At 40.0% G+C, this 16,612-nt stretch overlaps 1 pseudogene; it reads right to left on the bottom strand.

Annotated features, from left to right (window-relative positions):
- Nucleotides 1-1,274: 1,274 nt before the first annotated feature.
- Nucleotides 1,275-1,397, bottom strand: LOC129338095 (U5 spliceosomal RNA; annotated as a pseudogene).
- Between the last annotated feature and the right edge of the window lie 15,215 nt (nucleotides 1,398-16,612).

The following is a 16,612-nucleotide window of genomic DNA, read 5'->3' as shown; positions in this document are numbered from 1 at the left end:
GAAACATCATTATCCTTAAGGCACTTTTCTGGTTCCTTCATGGCTGTCCTTCCAAGACTCACAATGCAATGCTAAGAAAAGTTACTCCAGTCTAAGCCTATTTATTTCAATGTACTCAAACTGGAGTAAATATTTTTAAGATTGCACTGCTAATCTCCTTCAGGTTTCCTGGTTGTTGTCTTCCTTTTGGTTGTTCAGTGAGCTGAAGAATAGAAAATCATTAACAATTTCAGTGCCTTCATTGTCAACCTTAAAATTGTGTAATTCCTCAGTAGTCATTACTTTTTTGCTTCCTGATGTTCAGATGTAATTCTGCTTTGGCACTTTCTCCCCTAACCTTCATCAATAGTCTTTTCAAGTCAATGGATTTAGAAGGGTATAACTGCTTAGAATTGCAGTTTCTCAGCCAACAAGAATAACATGAGAAAATAATTAGAATACCACTAGATGCAACCCAGCCAGAGTTATTCATATTTAAAATTTGTTTATTGTAATAGGAGAACGAAGAACGTGCTTAACTTTTTTTCATTGAAATTAATGGACTTTACAAATGTTCAACTCTCCTTAATTGTGTCCTATCTCTTCAAATGGTCTAGAAAACGCAGCAAAGGAGAGTTCAGCTATTTGTAAGAGTTCAGTGGTCCATATCTTGTGAACATCTGAATTAGCTTCAGAAAACTGCTTTAGAAGAACTTCTGTTGACTTTGCCAGATTAAAGCTAAACAGATGTCTAACTCAGTTTTCTGCTTCTCTCTTCCCTCTTAAACTGTGCGGCTACCCCTGTGGTTCTGTCTCCACAGAATATTCCAAGTGTCTCTGTGTATCAGATACTCAGCAATCCGAAAAGAGTTTGTCAAAGACCAGGAGATGGCTCACAACATTTAGCCACAAAAAGCATGGTGAATCATCAGTTCACAGATCTCCTGGTGTTCTGTCCAATTTGAAAGAAGGAATAGCGGGGCCATTTCCCATCCTCTCTGGTCTCCTTCACCCAGACCACTGTTCTTGCAGCCATAATATGGTAGTCTTTTCTTTGCCATTTTCACTAAGTATAGGCTCTCCCAGTGATAGTTACATCCGTGAGAATAGAAATTTGCAGGTGATAAATTTTGACAACGTAAGCAGGTGAAAGGATCCTTGAATTCAGCCCTATGGATTGGATCCCCCAACTATGTTCCAGAAATGACAACACAGGAAACCTTCCACTAACACAAGCTGCTCTTCCACTGGTGAAAGGACCTTCTGTGTTAAAGGAAGGCTACTTGCACCAGGGAAAATGCTTATTACACCATCTGCCAGGAATCCTCTTCAACAACAACATCTTTTCAATATCCTCTCTACGGAAATCTTTAGTAAAAGGTGAAAGATTTATGTGATTTGAAGAGAAACCAGAGTACAGTTTTCAATATCAATACATTGAATGCAACTCATCTGCATCATCATATTTTAGCAGCATACTTGTTTTTCTTGGGTTGATTTATTTATTTATTTCAAATTTGTATTCTGCCCTTCCCGCGAGCAGGCTCAGGGCAGGCTCAGGGCAGGCTGTAATCTCCAGGTCAGGCTCAAGGGCAGCCTCTCATAGAGCAAGTTACAGTAATCTAGCCTAGAGATGACCGTTGCTTTAATGCTGTTGTAGCAAATGGCTCCCTGATCTACAAACATCCAGGTTGGATATGAAGATTTCCTAAGAAGTTCCACTGGAGAAATGGCTGCTTTGGAAGGTAGACCCTATGGCATCAAACCTCACTGAGGTACCTCCCCTCCTCAAACTCCTACATCCCTAGGCTTCACCCCAAATATCCAGGAATTTCCCAATCCTTCCAGGTACATGCCAAGGCCATTAGAGAAGCTTTTTTGGCAACCTGAGGTGCAATGGCCAACACCAGAAATGGCTTTTTTTGAGAGTGAGCTAAAGCATGGGGAGGACCCCCCTATACAAAGCAGAGGGTGGCTGGAAAATGGCCAGAGAGCAAGGACAGCCAAGGTGATAAGCAGCAGGAGAAAGAAGTGCTGAGGAAGCCCAGAAGACAGATGACTCAGCTGCAGAAAGCAGGAAGTAAACTCCAGAGAGAGAGGTGTGAAAGAACACCCACGGGCAGTTCAGGACATTTGATCCATACCCCCTAGCAAAAACAGGACTTGGGCACCTGGCAAAGTGTAAGCTGAGGGCCAGCAGTGTGCCCTCTGAGGTTAGGGAGAAATGGAAGAGGTAACAGCCACCTTTCAACTTAATGGGCACACAAAAGGTGGTGTGGGCAGTCCTAAGGTACCATTAAAAACACCTGGTTGGATCCTACCGTCTTTTCCACTAGTGAAAAACTGAGAAGGAAGAGGGTCCTCTTTGACTACCTGAAAAATTATGCTGGGGTTCTTGAGACATACATGGGCAAAAGTCGTATGTGGTGCAGGCTGTAGTAAGGAGGAGAATTAGATGAGACGCATAAAAAAGCAGGCTGGATCTAACCTCTACATGTATGCCCAATATGCTGTATCACTCATCATGTTTTCGCCTTAATTTCATACAATTCATCACACCATAAAATTTGAACTTGTTCACAATGCTTCTAAAACTTGCAGTTACACTGTTGCCAGCTTATTAAAGGGCATGACTTGGTTCTTAACTGGTCATCATTAAATGCAAATTTGCTATCATGAAGCCAACCTACTCATAATAACATCACCAAATCCTTTTGGTCTTCAAGTTCTATCTGCCCTGTACATCTCATTAAGCAACCCCTGCCTTGCCCATAAACTTAAACACGCAGTTCCTCAGGGCTTCAGGCGAGCCTTTTATCATTCCGAGCTCATCTGTCTGCAAAGCAAGAAGCACATCTTTGAAAACAGCCACGGCAGCAAACCTTTATTTACATTTCTTTCCACACTTGCTCTGAACCTGGTAAATTAAAATGTTAAAATGTTTCAAACATAAATGGGCCGTCTGTCAGAGAATTTTCTCTTGCAGGTTGTAACCTGTTTAACATCTGTTTAAAGAAACCCAATTAGTTTCTGGAGGTCTAAAGTCAAATACATTGTCTTGAAAGTAGCTTCAGAGAAAGCTGCAAAGCTCTTCACTTCGTAATTTAAATGACTGACCGTTCAATTTATGAGCATTTGAAGCAATAAAATTCAGCCTGAACTTAATAATAGCACATTTTATGTGACAACGATGACAATTACAATCCATAGTTACCGTGGTCGCCCTTTGGTCTAGGGAAAGATGACAGCATTAATTATACACACACACCATTTGTCAGACTTAACTTGGCAGCTGAGTGAGCTAAAAACTATCTCCAGCTTGACTTCTACATTTTCTGTTTTCTAATCCACTGGAACAAAGATAATTAGAATAGAGAAAAATGAGAGGATTGCTTTATGCTCTCACTTAAAACATATCCCCCTTCTATGATGTGCAAGTTCACATATACTACAAAGCCATGCCAATCGTGTAAATAAAAAATACTGCCAACGTTTCCTTTCCTACCAGTTCTCTTACCAAGCAGCTATGGAACTCATTCATTTTAACGCATGCTGGGATAAAATAGAAATATTCTCTGTCCGCATGACACTGCCTTAAATCTTGAACATTTTAAAGATTTTAATGACAGATCCTTTCTTGTTTATTGTTCTGTCCATAATGATTGGACTATATTTTTAACTTAGTATTTACTGAATTTTATAACAGTTGCCTCCTGCATTGGTTACATTGTACATAATCAGTTTCTATATTAGATTTTTGTGTGTGCACAGCTCCATATCACTCTTCAAACAAATCAGTGTTGTTCAGTACCATTGAAACTAGTTAAGTCTGTTAAAAATTCTGAACTAGTATTGACACTGGAGAAGAGGAAAGCCATAGGGCCTTGTGGCATGAATGATCTAAGAACAAGCTTCATAGCATGGTGAGGGAGATGTAGGGCAAAGAAAGGAGGAGAAAACAAGAAATGGAATGCTCACTGGATTTCTCTGTGTTTCTGGAATTCTGAGGTTAGTGCGGATGGGACTAAAGGGCTAAACTAGACGTGACGGTGTCTCCAGGTCTGACCAGGAACGGCACTGCCATTTTAAAACCTAATGTGAGCTATTTAAAAATGCTGCAAGGGCCTGATCCTGATTAGGCCTGCAGCACAGCGAGATGAGGTACGCTTGTTTCCCCCAAGTCTTTTCAAGTGCTAACCCATCCACTCCTCCAAGGCTGTTTTCAAGTGCAGGGGAGAACAAGAGAGCCACCTAAACAAAAATGTGTCAAAAGTTTTGATGGCCTGTATGTCTCCTCCTCACCTCTCCAGCAGAGGTGCTATGATGATCCACCACAGCTCTTTCCTTTGAGAACAAGCAAGCAGGGGACAGTGGAAGTTGGTGCCAGCAACCAGTGGCTACTGAATTTTTTATTTATACATTTCAAAGCTGCCTTTCCATTCACAGAATGCTCAGGGCATCTTGCACAAAGAAATAAGCTGAAAGGCCTACGCCCATTTACACTTTCTGAGCCTTGAATAGCAGACATAAGCTGTTCAGAGGTGCTGTATGGAATGCAGTGACATTTTACTGAAGAAAAATTCTGTTTAAAACCCTGCTATTTGTATGTCTAACACCATTTCCTCCAGAACACTGTCATTTGGACTTGATCTTGAAGAAAACAGAATGAGAACGGGAGATGATGTTACACCCACCATGAGTTTGCTGCCAAGGAAAAAGCATTCCCAGTGAAGGCTTTCCCCTCCTCTTCGTCCTGCAATGTTTAGACACCCCATCACATAATCAATGCATCACAGTGGGTTGGATCCAGCAATCTTTCCCGCATTCCCCTCTACCCAGCAATCCTTCCTAACTCCAGAAAAGTTTATTCCTCGGTCATGAGACTATACCCAAATATTATGAAAGGCAGGGGAAGAATGCACTTGCTATAAGATATGCCAAGTTCAACAGCATTCCCATAAATGTTTTTCTCTGAACATAAATTCTAAACTATTCTCTTTTCTAGATAGGCATGCAGAGCAGGAACAAAAAGCACGATTTTAGTTCACTGGTATTCTTATTTCTTTTGCAACAAGTATTATGCCATTATATAATTTTGTGGAGTGGCCAAATGTAAAATACTGTGGCAGGTCACCACAGCTCAAAAAGGTATAAAAGCTGACAAAGTACAAATAGGCAACCAAGGCTGCTAACATAAGCATACTTGCAAATAAGTACGTCTCATTGAACTCAATGGGGCTTCCTTCTGAGGAAACATCCTTAGGCTTGCACTGTAGAATGATCAACGACTTGAAACTTCTACCTAGGAGAAAAGGATAAAGAATCTGAGGCTTTTTATTTTCAGAGGCAAAAGATAACTAAGGAGGAAAATGACAGAGATCTATACGGCAAACTGTGTGCAGAGAGTAGATAAGAGATTTTTTCCCCTTCCATAATACTTTTCATAATACTAGAATTCAGGAACATCCAAAAAAATTAATTGGCAATAGCCTTAGGTCTGACAAAAGCATTTCTAACATACAGGAGGGGGTGTTTCTCATTGCACAAAAGACCCAGGTTCAGTTGCTGGTATTTTCAGGCAGCAGGAAAGACACCTCGTCCTGAATCCTGGAAAGCTACTGCCAGTCATAGTAGGCAGTGTTAACCTAGATGGAGCAGTGATCTGACTCAATATTACAGGCCAGATGCTTAAAGCCTGGGCCCAAAAGGGTCAGAGTATTGTTCGGTATAGCACTTGCTTTCAGGGAAGATCTGCTGGCCCAAAGTCCTCTATACTACAGAGTCCCCCTGAAGATGGCCAGTAGAAGTACAGTCCACTCTGCTTGGAGGGAGCCAATGAAATTTCCTGGAAATGGCTGACTGAAGGGCCCAATAAGAACTACACTGGAGAGATTACGTTTCGGCCTCCAGGCTGAACCCTTTCTTCTGATGACCCTTTCTTCTATATTCAACATAGCAGTTGGAATATAAATCATTGGAAATTTATCCAGTTCAGACTTCCGGTTTGGGATTCATGGAGGTCTAACGCAGCTCCATTTGCGGAGCTGACCGGACTGCCGTTTTAAGCGGCCGGCGGGGTGAAAATAGCCCGTGGCGGACTGCTCTCAGGCGGAGAGCAGGCAAAGAACGCTCAAGACCCTAGGGTGAGTTAGATCTGAGACGAGGGGGGGCCCTACATAACGGGTCCCCTCCAGATCCTTGAGGTCCCACCTTGCGACGGGTCGGCTACAATCTCTGCGGCAGTTTTGGGGCCAATTCGGCTGGCATAAGACCTACATACCCAAGCTTCGATTGGGGGAAGAAGTGGAAAGGAGAACTTGAAATCGAAACAGCGATTACAACCCGAGGAAAGTGAAGGGAAGGTAAAGATCACTATCTTCCGATACGGGACAGATTGATAAAAACAGAGAGGAAAAAAAGTAGACTTTTAAACTGCAACAGACTAGCGAAAAGGAGGGGAAGCTTCGGCAGGAGTTGTATTAGAAAAGAGACTAAGTTTAAAGAAGTTATTAAAGAAATCGGATTATTGTTTTGAATACCTGTGGCTTTGGAGCTGTGAGAAAAAGACACCATCACGAGACCTGCTGTGGGAAGACGGGAGACAGGAAGTGCGTAACAACAATAGAGTGGCTGGAGAGAAGCGGCCCTTGCTGGAGGGCAGGAAGAAGGGAATCGCCATCTTTGAGAGGGGAAGGGTCGCGGCTTCAGCGGAAAAGGAAGTAGGCCATATTGGATTATAAAATCATAGAGAGACCATAGAGAAAAGACGCCCGACATTTTGGACCCTTTAAAATTAATTTATGCAAGAAGACCGGGACATTTGAAATAAAAAAGGTACTAAATTTAACGCCACGGAGCTAAGGAAGAGAGCGGATTCGTGGGAGCGAGCCAAAGCAAGCCCCACGATGTCGAAGAAAGAGTGGCAATCGGCAATAGAAAACCTGGATAAAAAACTTTTGGAGGTGATTAAAGAATTTAAAGACATGAAATTGGAGCTGATCAAAGAGGTTAAACAGACAGTAAAATCGGAGCTGTCAGAAGTAAAATCGGAGCTGTCAGAAGTGAAGAAAGGTATGGAAACAATACAAAGTGAATTACAAGGGACGCAGCAGAGAGTTAAAACAGTAGAAGGAGCGATGGAGAACCTAGCAGATACGCAACAAACAGAGATGAGGTTGATGAGGGGAAGGATGGTGGTTGCGGAAAGTAGACATATGGAGAAGCAGCTCAGATTTCGCGGCCTGCCGGAAATGGAAGGAAAGACAGCGCAAGAGCAGATGACGGAGGTGTTAGCTGAATACCTGGGGAAGGAGGAGGAGGATGCTGTGGCTATCCTAGATGTGGCATATCGTGTGAACTCGAGAATTGCAACCCAGAGAAAAGTACCAAGAGACGTGATTGTACAATTTACAACAAGAAACATGAAAGAGAAGATTGTGACTAAACAGTTTCAAGATCCATTGGAGATCGATGGCAAGACAATCATTATAATGAAGGAACTACCCAGATCAGTGTTACTAGATCGGAAAAAATATAAAGCGCTAATCCAGATGCTGAAGGACATGAAAATCAGGTACAGATGGGAGCTTCCAGAGGGTTTGTCCTTCGAATTTGGAGGCGCCAAAAAGCGTATCAGATCTGAGCGGGAGATGGAGCGATTTATAAGGGACAATGAAAAAGACTTACCAACAAGATTATGAATATGGAGTGTAAAGTATTATCTTGGAATGTAAATGGACTAAATTCACCGAATAAGAGAAAAAATATTTTTCACTGGCTACTAAAACAAAAATGTGATATTGTTTGTTTGCAAGAGACTCATATTCGAAAACAGGATGTAAAATATTTAAAACTGGGAAAATTGGGCAAAGACTTTGTAGCGGCCTCAAGTAAGAAAAAAAGAGGAGTGGTGTTGTATGTAAAAGAGGAGCTACAACCAAAATTCATAATGAAAGATGTGGAAGCCAGATTTGTAGCAGTGGAATGTACTTGGAATTTAAAGAGAGTGTTGGTAGTCGGAATCTATGCACCCAACGGTGCAAAAGAGAGCTTCTTTGAGGATTTGAGGAAGCATTTAGATGATCTTTCATATTATGAATATGGAGTGTAAAGTATTATCTTGGAATGTAAATGGACTAAATTCACCGAATAAGAGAAAAAATATTTTTCACTGGCTACTAAAACAAAAATGTGATATTGTTTGTTTGCAAGAGACTAAAACAAAAATGTGATATTGTTTGTTTGCAAGAGACCAAAATTCATAATGAAAGATGTGGAAGCCAGATTTGTAGCAGTGGAATGTACTTGGAATTTAAAGAGAGTGTTGGTAGTCGGAATCTATGCACCCAACGGTGCAAAAGAGAGCTTCTTTGAGGATTTGAGGAAGCATTTAGATGATCTTTCATATTATGAATATGGAGTGTAAAGTATTATCTTGGAATGTACCCAACGGTGCAAAAGAGAGCTTCTTTGAGGATTTGAGGAAGCATTTAGATGATCTTTCATATTATGAATATGGAGTGTAAAGTATTATCTTGGAATGCACCCAACGGTGCAAAAGAGAGCTTCTTTGAGGATTTGAGGAAGCATTTAGATGATCTTTCATATGACCAGATAATTCTTGCTGGAGACTTCAATGGAGTGACAGACTTGGAACTGGATAAAAAGACTACAATGGCACAAAAGAAAAGAGGACTATTACCAAAGCTCTTTTTTGAGTTGATTCAACAAGAGACTCTTGAAGATGTATGGAGGAGAGAATATCCTAAAAGTAGGCAGTTTACTTTTTATTCTGCAAGGCACTCCACATTATCAAGAATTGACATGATCTGGGCCTCAAAAGATTTGGCGTTATGGACTAAAGATGTAGAAATAATGCCGATGGTAGGCTCAGATCACAACCCAATTATGTGGAAGCTGGGGGAAAGGAGGAAAAGGAAAGCATGGAGAATAAATGAGGATTTGTTACAGGAAAAAGAGAATATGGAAATATTGAGAAGAGAGACAAAGTTTTTCATACAATACAACGTGAATAAAGAAGTACCAACTGATAAAGTTTGGGATGCTTATAAGGCGGTTATAAGGGGCATACTAATGGACTTAAATGGTAGAGCAAGAAAGAAGAAAGAGGAGAAGAGACAAGAGATTGAGGAGAAAATAAAAACTAAGGAAATACAGTTAAAAAAGAGACCAGGGAAAAAGAAATTATACCAGGAAATTAAAATACTGCAAGAACAGCTAACAGCAATGAGTAATAAAGAATTGGAGTGGAATCTCAAAAGGCTGAATCAGAAAGTGTTTGAGGGTGCAAATAAACCTGGGAAGTACCTGGCATGGCAACTGAAGAAGAGAAGGGAAAAGAAAACAATAAATAAAATTTGTGAAGATGACAAAACGTATTTGGAACAGAATACCATTAGTAGAGCCTTTTATAAATTCTACGCTAAACTGTATAATAAGAAAGAAGTAAATAAAGATTCAATAGCGTCATATTTTGAGAAAATGACACTTCCAGAAATCTCGGACGCTTGGAGAAATAAACTGAACAGTGAAGTAACGGATGAGGAAATAAGTAAGGCAATACAATCTGCAAATCTAGGAAAGGCGCCAGGGCCAGACGGACTTACAGCTAAATTTTATAAGACTATGGCCAATGAGCTGGCACCATTCCTAAAGGAGGTGATCAATGGAGTTTTAAGGGATCAAAGGATTCCAGACACTTGGTCTGAAGCGAACATATCATTGATCCCAAAAGAGGGCCAAGACTTGACTAGTGTGAAAAATTACAGACCTATATCGTTACTCAACAATGACTATAAAATCTTTGCGAAGATACTGGCGGAGAGACTGAAGGGGTGGCTTTCGGAAGTTATAGAGGAGGAGCAAGCAGGCTTTCTGCCAGACAGACAAATAAGAGACAATTTAAGGACAGTGATTGATGCTATTGAATATTATGATAAGCGTTGTGATAAAGAGGTTGGTTTCTTCTTTGTTGACGCTGAAAAGGCATTTGACAACTTAAACTGGGACTTTATGTTTGCCACTATGGAAAAGCTACAATTAGGAGAAAGATTCATCAGAGCAATTAAGGAAATTTATAGAGACCAGACTGCAGCAATTGTGGTGAATGATGAATTGACCAAGAAATTGACTATAAGCAAAGGAACAAGACAAGGTTGCCCGTTGTCTCCACTGTTGTTCATTTTAGTATTGGAGATTCTGATGATACAAATACGACAAGACGAGGAAATTCGAGGAATAAAAATAAAGGACTATTCATACAAGGTCAGAGCATTTGCGGATGACATAATGTTAATTGTAGAGGACCCACTGGAGAACATGCCAAAAGTGATAGATAAGATCAAGGAGTTTGGAGACTTGGCAGGTTTCTTCATTAACAAAAAGAAGTCAAAGATATTATGCAAAAACATGACTAAGCAGAAACAACAATTGTTAATGGAAACAACGGACTGTGAAGTAACAAGTAAGGTGAAATATTTGGGAATTGAACTGACTGCAAAGAATATAGATTTGTTCAAGAATAATTATGAAAAATTGTGGATTCAGATTGAGAGAGACTTGATTAAATGGAATAGGCTCAATCTGTCATGGTTGGGTAGGATTGCAGCGGTTAAAATGAATGTGTTACCAAGAGTGATGTTTTTGCTACAGACAATACCAATCATCAGAGACTCTAAACAATTTGAAAAATGGCAGAGGAAAATATCAGATTTTGTATGGGCAGGCAAGAAGCCTCGAGTGAAAATGAAAGTTTTACAAGATGCAAAGGAAAGAGGCGGAATGCAACTGCCCAACCTGAGACTTTACCACGATGCAATCTGCCTAGTTTGGTTGAAAGAGTGGATGACATTAAAGAACAAGAAACTATTAGCCCTAGAGGGATATAAAAAAATATTTGGATGGCATGCATACCTATGGCATGACAAGGTAAAGGTCAACTCGATGTTCCTGCACCATTTTGTACGGAGAAGTCTATACACAATCTGGAAGAAGTACAGAATTTACCTACAAGAAGGAACTCCTTGGTGGGTGGTTCCATATGAGGTGATAGACCCGAGAGCTGTTGATAACGAAAGACAATGTTTGACTTATAAAGAAATAACTAAAATAGAAGCATCTAAACTTAGAATAAAGACGCAAGAGGAACTATCACCGAACTACGATTGGTTCCAGTATAGACAGATCAGAGATTTGTATAACTCGGACTCTATAAAGGGAGGTATACGAATAGAGAACTCGGAACTAGAGCAGACCCTTCTTAAAGAGGACAAGAAAAGAATATCCAAGGTATACCAAGTACTGTTGAAATGGTATACTGAGGATGAGACAGTTAAAACACAAATGGTGAAATGGGCTATAAATTTTAACAAAGAGATAACAATGGAGGCATGGGAATACTTGTGGAAGACTACAATGAAGACAACGACATGTACAAATATTAAAGAGAATATCTACAAAATGATCTATCGTTGGTACATGACACCAAAGAAGATTGCGCTAGGGAATTTGAACACTTCTAATAAATGCTGGAAATGTAGGAAGCATGAGGGCTCCCTCTATCATATGTGGTGGTCGTGTGAGGTAGCTAGGCAGTACTGGGGGGAAATAATAAGAGAAATGAGTGAAATTTTACAATTTCAAATAAATAAGAACCCAGAACTCCTGCTACTAAACTTGGGAATGGAGGGAATTCCAGCCCATCATAGGACGTTGATATTTTATATGACAGCAGCAGCTAGACTTTTGTATGCGCAAAAATGGAAAGTACAAGAAGTGCCAACTATTGAAGATTGGACCTACAAATTGCTGTACATGGCAGAAATGGACAAGATGACAAGAAAACTGAGAAATCTGGACTCAGGGCAGTTTAACACAGATTGGGAGAAGCTGAAACAATATCTGGAGAAGAAATGGGAGGTGGGAGGAAAACTGTGGCAGTTTGAGAACTACTGAAGTATAATAAAATGTAGAGGGGGGTGACTTTACCGGGGGGGGGAGAGATAAATGTGAATTTATAAGCAGTTAGATTAACAGATTGATATATATATAGATATATATTGGTTAATAAATAGAATATTGATAGAAAATAATTAAGGATAAGGATTAAATATACGGATTGAGTAACCAACAATATTTTCTTTCTTTGATAAGATTTGTATAATGCACCAAACTGAATGTATAGACGAGTCAAATTGATTGACTATGTGACGAGAGTTATATAGAATTACCATAAAAAGATAGAATGAGTAATACATAGAGAATAAGTCAAATTGTTTGATTTAAATGTGTAAGATTTTTATGGTTTATGATATATAGGTTTATGATATAGAAATATAGAAATATTTAAAATTGGAAAAAGGGATAAATTGTTTATCTAAGATGGAAACAAAGACTTACAGTTTGGGTATATAATAAGAAAAGTAGTTAAGGATGTACTGCTTAGTATAATGGAGAATATGTATTTGTTTTAGATAGAGAAATTTAATAGAAGTAAGGGAAAAGGGACAAAGGGTTGGAAAACTGTTGGAAGTCAACAAAAGGGGGGAAAGGGAGGGGGTTAGAAATGAAAAATTTGGGGAAAATTGAATGTAAATGTAAAAATAACGGATTGTAACCCAATAAAAAAATTTTCAAAAAAAAAAAGGAAATTTATCCAGTTCAGTTAGATAAGCTTTATCTTAGAGCCAAGCTACAATGCCTGACACAGGTTGGACACTTGTCAGCTTCCCTCAAGTTTTGATGGGAAATGTAGGCATCCTGGTCTTGCAGCTTGGCTCTCCAACTGCTGTCCAATGGACTTTTCAACTGTCACTTGTCCAACATTTCCCATCAAAACTTGAGGGAAGCTGACAAGTGTCCAATCTGTGTCAGGTGTCACTTGTAGCTTGGCTCTTAGTCCTCATATTTCAGTTTGTAGTGGGGTCAAGGTAAATAAAGAAAAACTTCCAAGCCCTGAACCATTTCTCCTCCTCTCACACTTCTTCCCAAATGGTTTCAAAGGGGAATTGATCTCTGTAGTCTGAAGACCAGTTGAAATTCCAGGAGATTTCCATGCCCCACCTCTCCAGGTAGCAACCCCAAATGCCACCCTAGAAATGCAGCCTAAAATATACTAAATATGTTGCTAGTCTGATTAGCAGGATCTTCATCATGCAATTGTTGCCTAGCAGGCATCAAGGATGATAAAAATCTGTGTGGTAGACTTTCAAAAGTTAGAGCAGCACTGTGGGATGGACCAGTAATAGGAACCATGTTTTATGGAGAGTCTCTGTTTATGGGGAGGAGAAACTATTCCTCATCCTGCCTAGAGCACCCAAGAGGGAATTCTGCCTTTTCTGGAGGGAAAATTGTAACCAATCCTGAGGAAAGGGGCAGGAGCTTGAACTTATAAAATCTTTCTCCCCAAGAGTTTAGTGTACATTTCTTGTAGTTGGTCCACCAGCCATTGCTGTATATCGGGGGGGGGGGAAATACCTTCACACAAAAAAGTGTGAGTTGTTTGGTTTGATCCAGGTTCAGGCCAAGGAAACAGGAGGACTGGATATAATTCTCTGTAGTTATAGAAGGGTGTTTCTTATTATTTTCTTGCCTGGCTTGACTATTTTAGCCCAGGGAGATCTTTTTCTGTAGGTGAATAGTTCATTGTTTTGAAAACTGCAAATTATTAAGCTTATGGGGAGGTTGCTTTTCTGTTAAATTAACTGTTTGTGGGAGTGAGGGTTGCTTTTCTGTTAAATGCAATCCTCTATGGAATCTTTTAAAAATTCTGTTAGGGGTTGAGGTCTCAGATTTGGTTGTACCTCCCTTATGAAAGGGAGATGAAGTCAGAAAGGAAGGGAGGTAACTTGGGCCCTCTTTAAGTTATAGGAAAATCCCAAAAACAAATTGGAGAGGGTTAATGGGGCAAGTGGATGAGAAGGGTGAGAAAGGGAGTGAGGGATGCAAATTTGTCTGCTGACCAAGAAAGGTACCAAATCCAAAAAGCTCCCTGCTTTTGTGACACCATCCAATTACAAAAGACCTCCTAAAGAGACATTCAGTCCAGGCATCAATCATTACACAAGTTCCTCCAGTCAACAAGAGAGATGTTTGTTTGCTAGATTTTTATGCTTCTTTTCCTCCAAGAAGTTCAGAGTGATGTAAAATGTTCCTCACATCAAAGAGGAAGAGCAGGAAAGCAGCAATGGAATTAATAATAATACATTTAAAAAATTAAATATGCTTGGAAGAGAAAGCCCCAAACTACCAAGCATCATGGCTGAATGGGAAGAATTATGCATTTAATTATCTGTTACTAGAATTTTTTTGGCGAGTTGTTTTGGACATAAACATAATAATCCATACAAATGAATTAAGATACAATAATTCTAATCATTAAAAGAGCTATGGTTGCCAGGCTGAACTTAGCAAACAGTTCAAGGGGGGAATAAGGGGATGCGTGTGACATCAATGATGTCACTCCATCACTTCCAGCTTGTATCCGGGTAAAACGATAGAGTTTCCAGTGATTCCTAGAGCTACCCTTTGTCATTTCCAGATTGTACCCAGAACAGAAATATACACAATTTTAAAAAGCAGAAATGAGCATTTCAACAGCAGTTAAACTCAGCAGACAACATAACAGAATAGTTTTTCCATGGTATCTAATGGAATAGTGGAGGTGACCATTCAGATATTAACCTGTTAATCAAAATCTGGGAAAGCCTCATTTGTTATATGCATATTAATTAATGACAACAGGTAGTTTTCAGGTTGCTATTCTGAGTCAGACTTCAAAAAAGTTCAGAAGGAAAGGAGTGAGTCAGCAGATGCATCAGTAATGTCTTCTAATCAAGATTTCAAAAGAGAACTAACTGCAACAGCAAATGGAGAACAATACTACCAAGCATGCCTCTGCTCCAGAGACTGGGCATCTCTGTCTCCAGAAACCAATCACAGATGGTGAGAACATCAGGTCAGAGCCACCAATGATGGTCTCATGAACTGGTAGGTTCAACTACACATTCTTTTTCCTTTCGTCACAATGGGCGAAAATTGTCTTCATAGAGAGTTAAAAGAATATATTTGAAGCTAGGGTGACCAACTTCAGCTTGGGAAATTCCTGGAGATTTGGAAGTGATACCTGTGGAGGATAGAGCTTGGGGATGTGATCTCACTCCATGACTTTTGTTTCTTGTAGTCACTATGGTATACCAAAGAGTCTGCCTCAAAAGCTGCTATTTCTTCCTGGGGAACTGATCTTTGTAGTCTGAAGATCAGTTGTAATTCTGGGGGAACTTGAGGACCCACATTGAGGTTGGTTTGTTGTGCCTAAAAATACAAGTGGGGTTGGAAATTTTAGGCATACATATGGGAGTGGTGATAAAGAAAAGGATCATGCTTTGAAAATTTTATAAAAGTTTGATCCATTCAATTCACTCTCTGAATAATTGTCCTATTTGCTGGAAATATATGTGCAACTTGTTCTTGAATGCGTAGTGCTGTGAATGAAAGCCATGGATTTGCAACTTTTTGATGTTATGAGTCATAGGAGTACATATATTTCATCTTTGTTGTTAGCATATGACAATCTGACTGCCTTGCCTGCCTCCTCTAATTTGGAGGCAGCTTGCTAGAGCCAGTCTTCTGAGGATCCTGTATCTGAGACTGTTGCTTGCTACAGGGAGTAGTGAGGCATGGGGAAGATTCTTTATTGACAGAAATCTGACTGCCCTGCTGTTTAAAGGCGAGGAAAAACTCCAGTCTTTTCCTGGGAGATTTGTCAATGGAACCTTTGATTCAATCTGTTTCCTTTGTTTGAAAGTGAAATTTAGAGCCTGCCTCAAGTTTCCACAGGGCCTTGTATCATTAATGTCTGTATGGCTGGCAAAAATTCATCAGGTGAAGTGTTTCTTTTCCCTGCCTTGCCATGTCAAGAACTCCCACACCTAATTTCTGCCTATCCTTTAGCTGAAAGTTTATACAGCAACGTTATTGTTATTTGTACTTATATTTTGTTTTCCCCATGCCCCCCCCCAGTAATTTTCTGCCTTCTAAGGTCACCAGCATATACCTTTAGGGCTCTTCCGTGCTTTAGTTAGCTGCTTGGCCAGGGAAACTTCAGTAGGAGTGGCTTGGATTTTCTATCATTCTACTCACTGGTTGTAGCAGTTGATGATTTAGTCCAGAACACACACACTGAATTCAATACACGTCCCCTGCTGGAAACAGCAGCCATGAGCTTAATCCATCCATTTTCTAATCCTAGAAGGAATTTCCATCAGTGGAGCATGACTGTTTTGCCTCTGTTCTGCAGCCCCCAAGGCCCTGTAAAATGCTCCTTCTTGGGGGGCAGAGGACCCAGCACAGCATGAACAAGGAGTCAAATATCTTAAACAAGAGGGAGGAAGCAAAAGAATTCACCCCTTCCAGCCATAGAAACATTCTGCTAGATTCATTTCCCTGTCTGAGAGAACCCTGAGGAAGTAGGTGGAAGAAGTTGGGGGACAGAATGCACAAGACAAACACGGATAGGAAGATACCCCAGTCTATAGAAAATACTTCTTGCAAGATACGCAGTGTGCTTTTTCATTGCAGAATTATACTATATGTTGTCTAATCCAAACAATGCACA

This window comes from Eublepharis macularius, chromosome 11, assembly GCF_028583425.1.
Source record: "Eublepharis macularius isolate TG4126 chromosome 11, MPM_Emac_v1.0, whole genome shotgun sequence".
In the NCBI taxonomy this organism is placed as follows: domain Eukaryota; kingdom Metazoa; phylum Chordata; class Lepidosauria; order Squamata; family Eublepharidae; genus Eublepharis; species Eublepharis macularius.
Note: the sequence above shows the minus strand (reverse complement) of the source record. Positions and strands in the feature narration are given on the sequence as shown.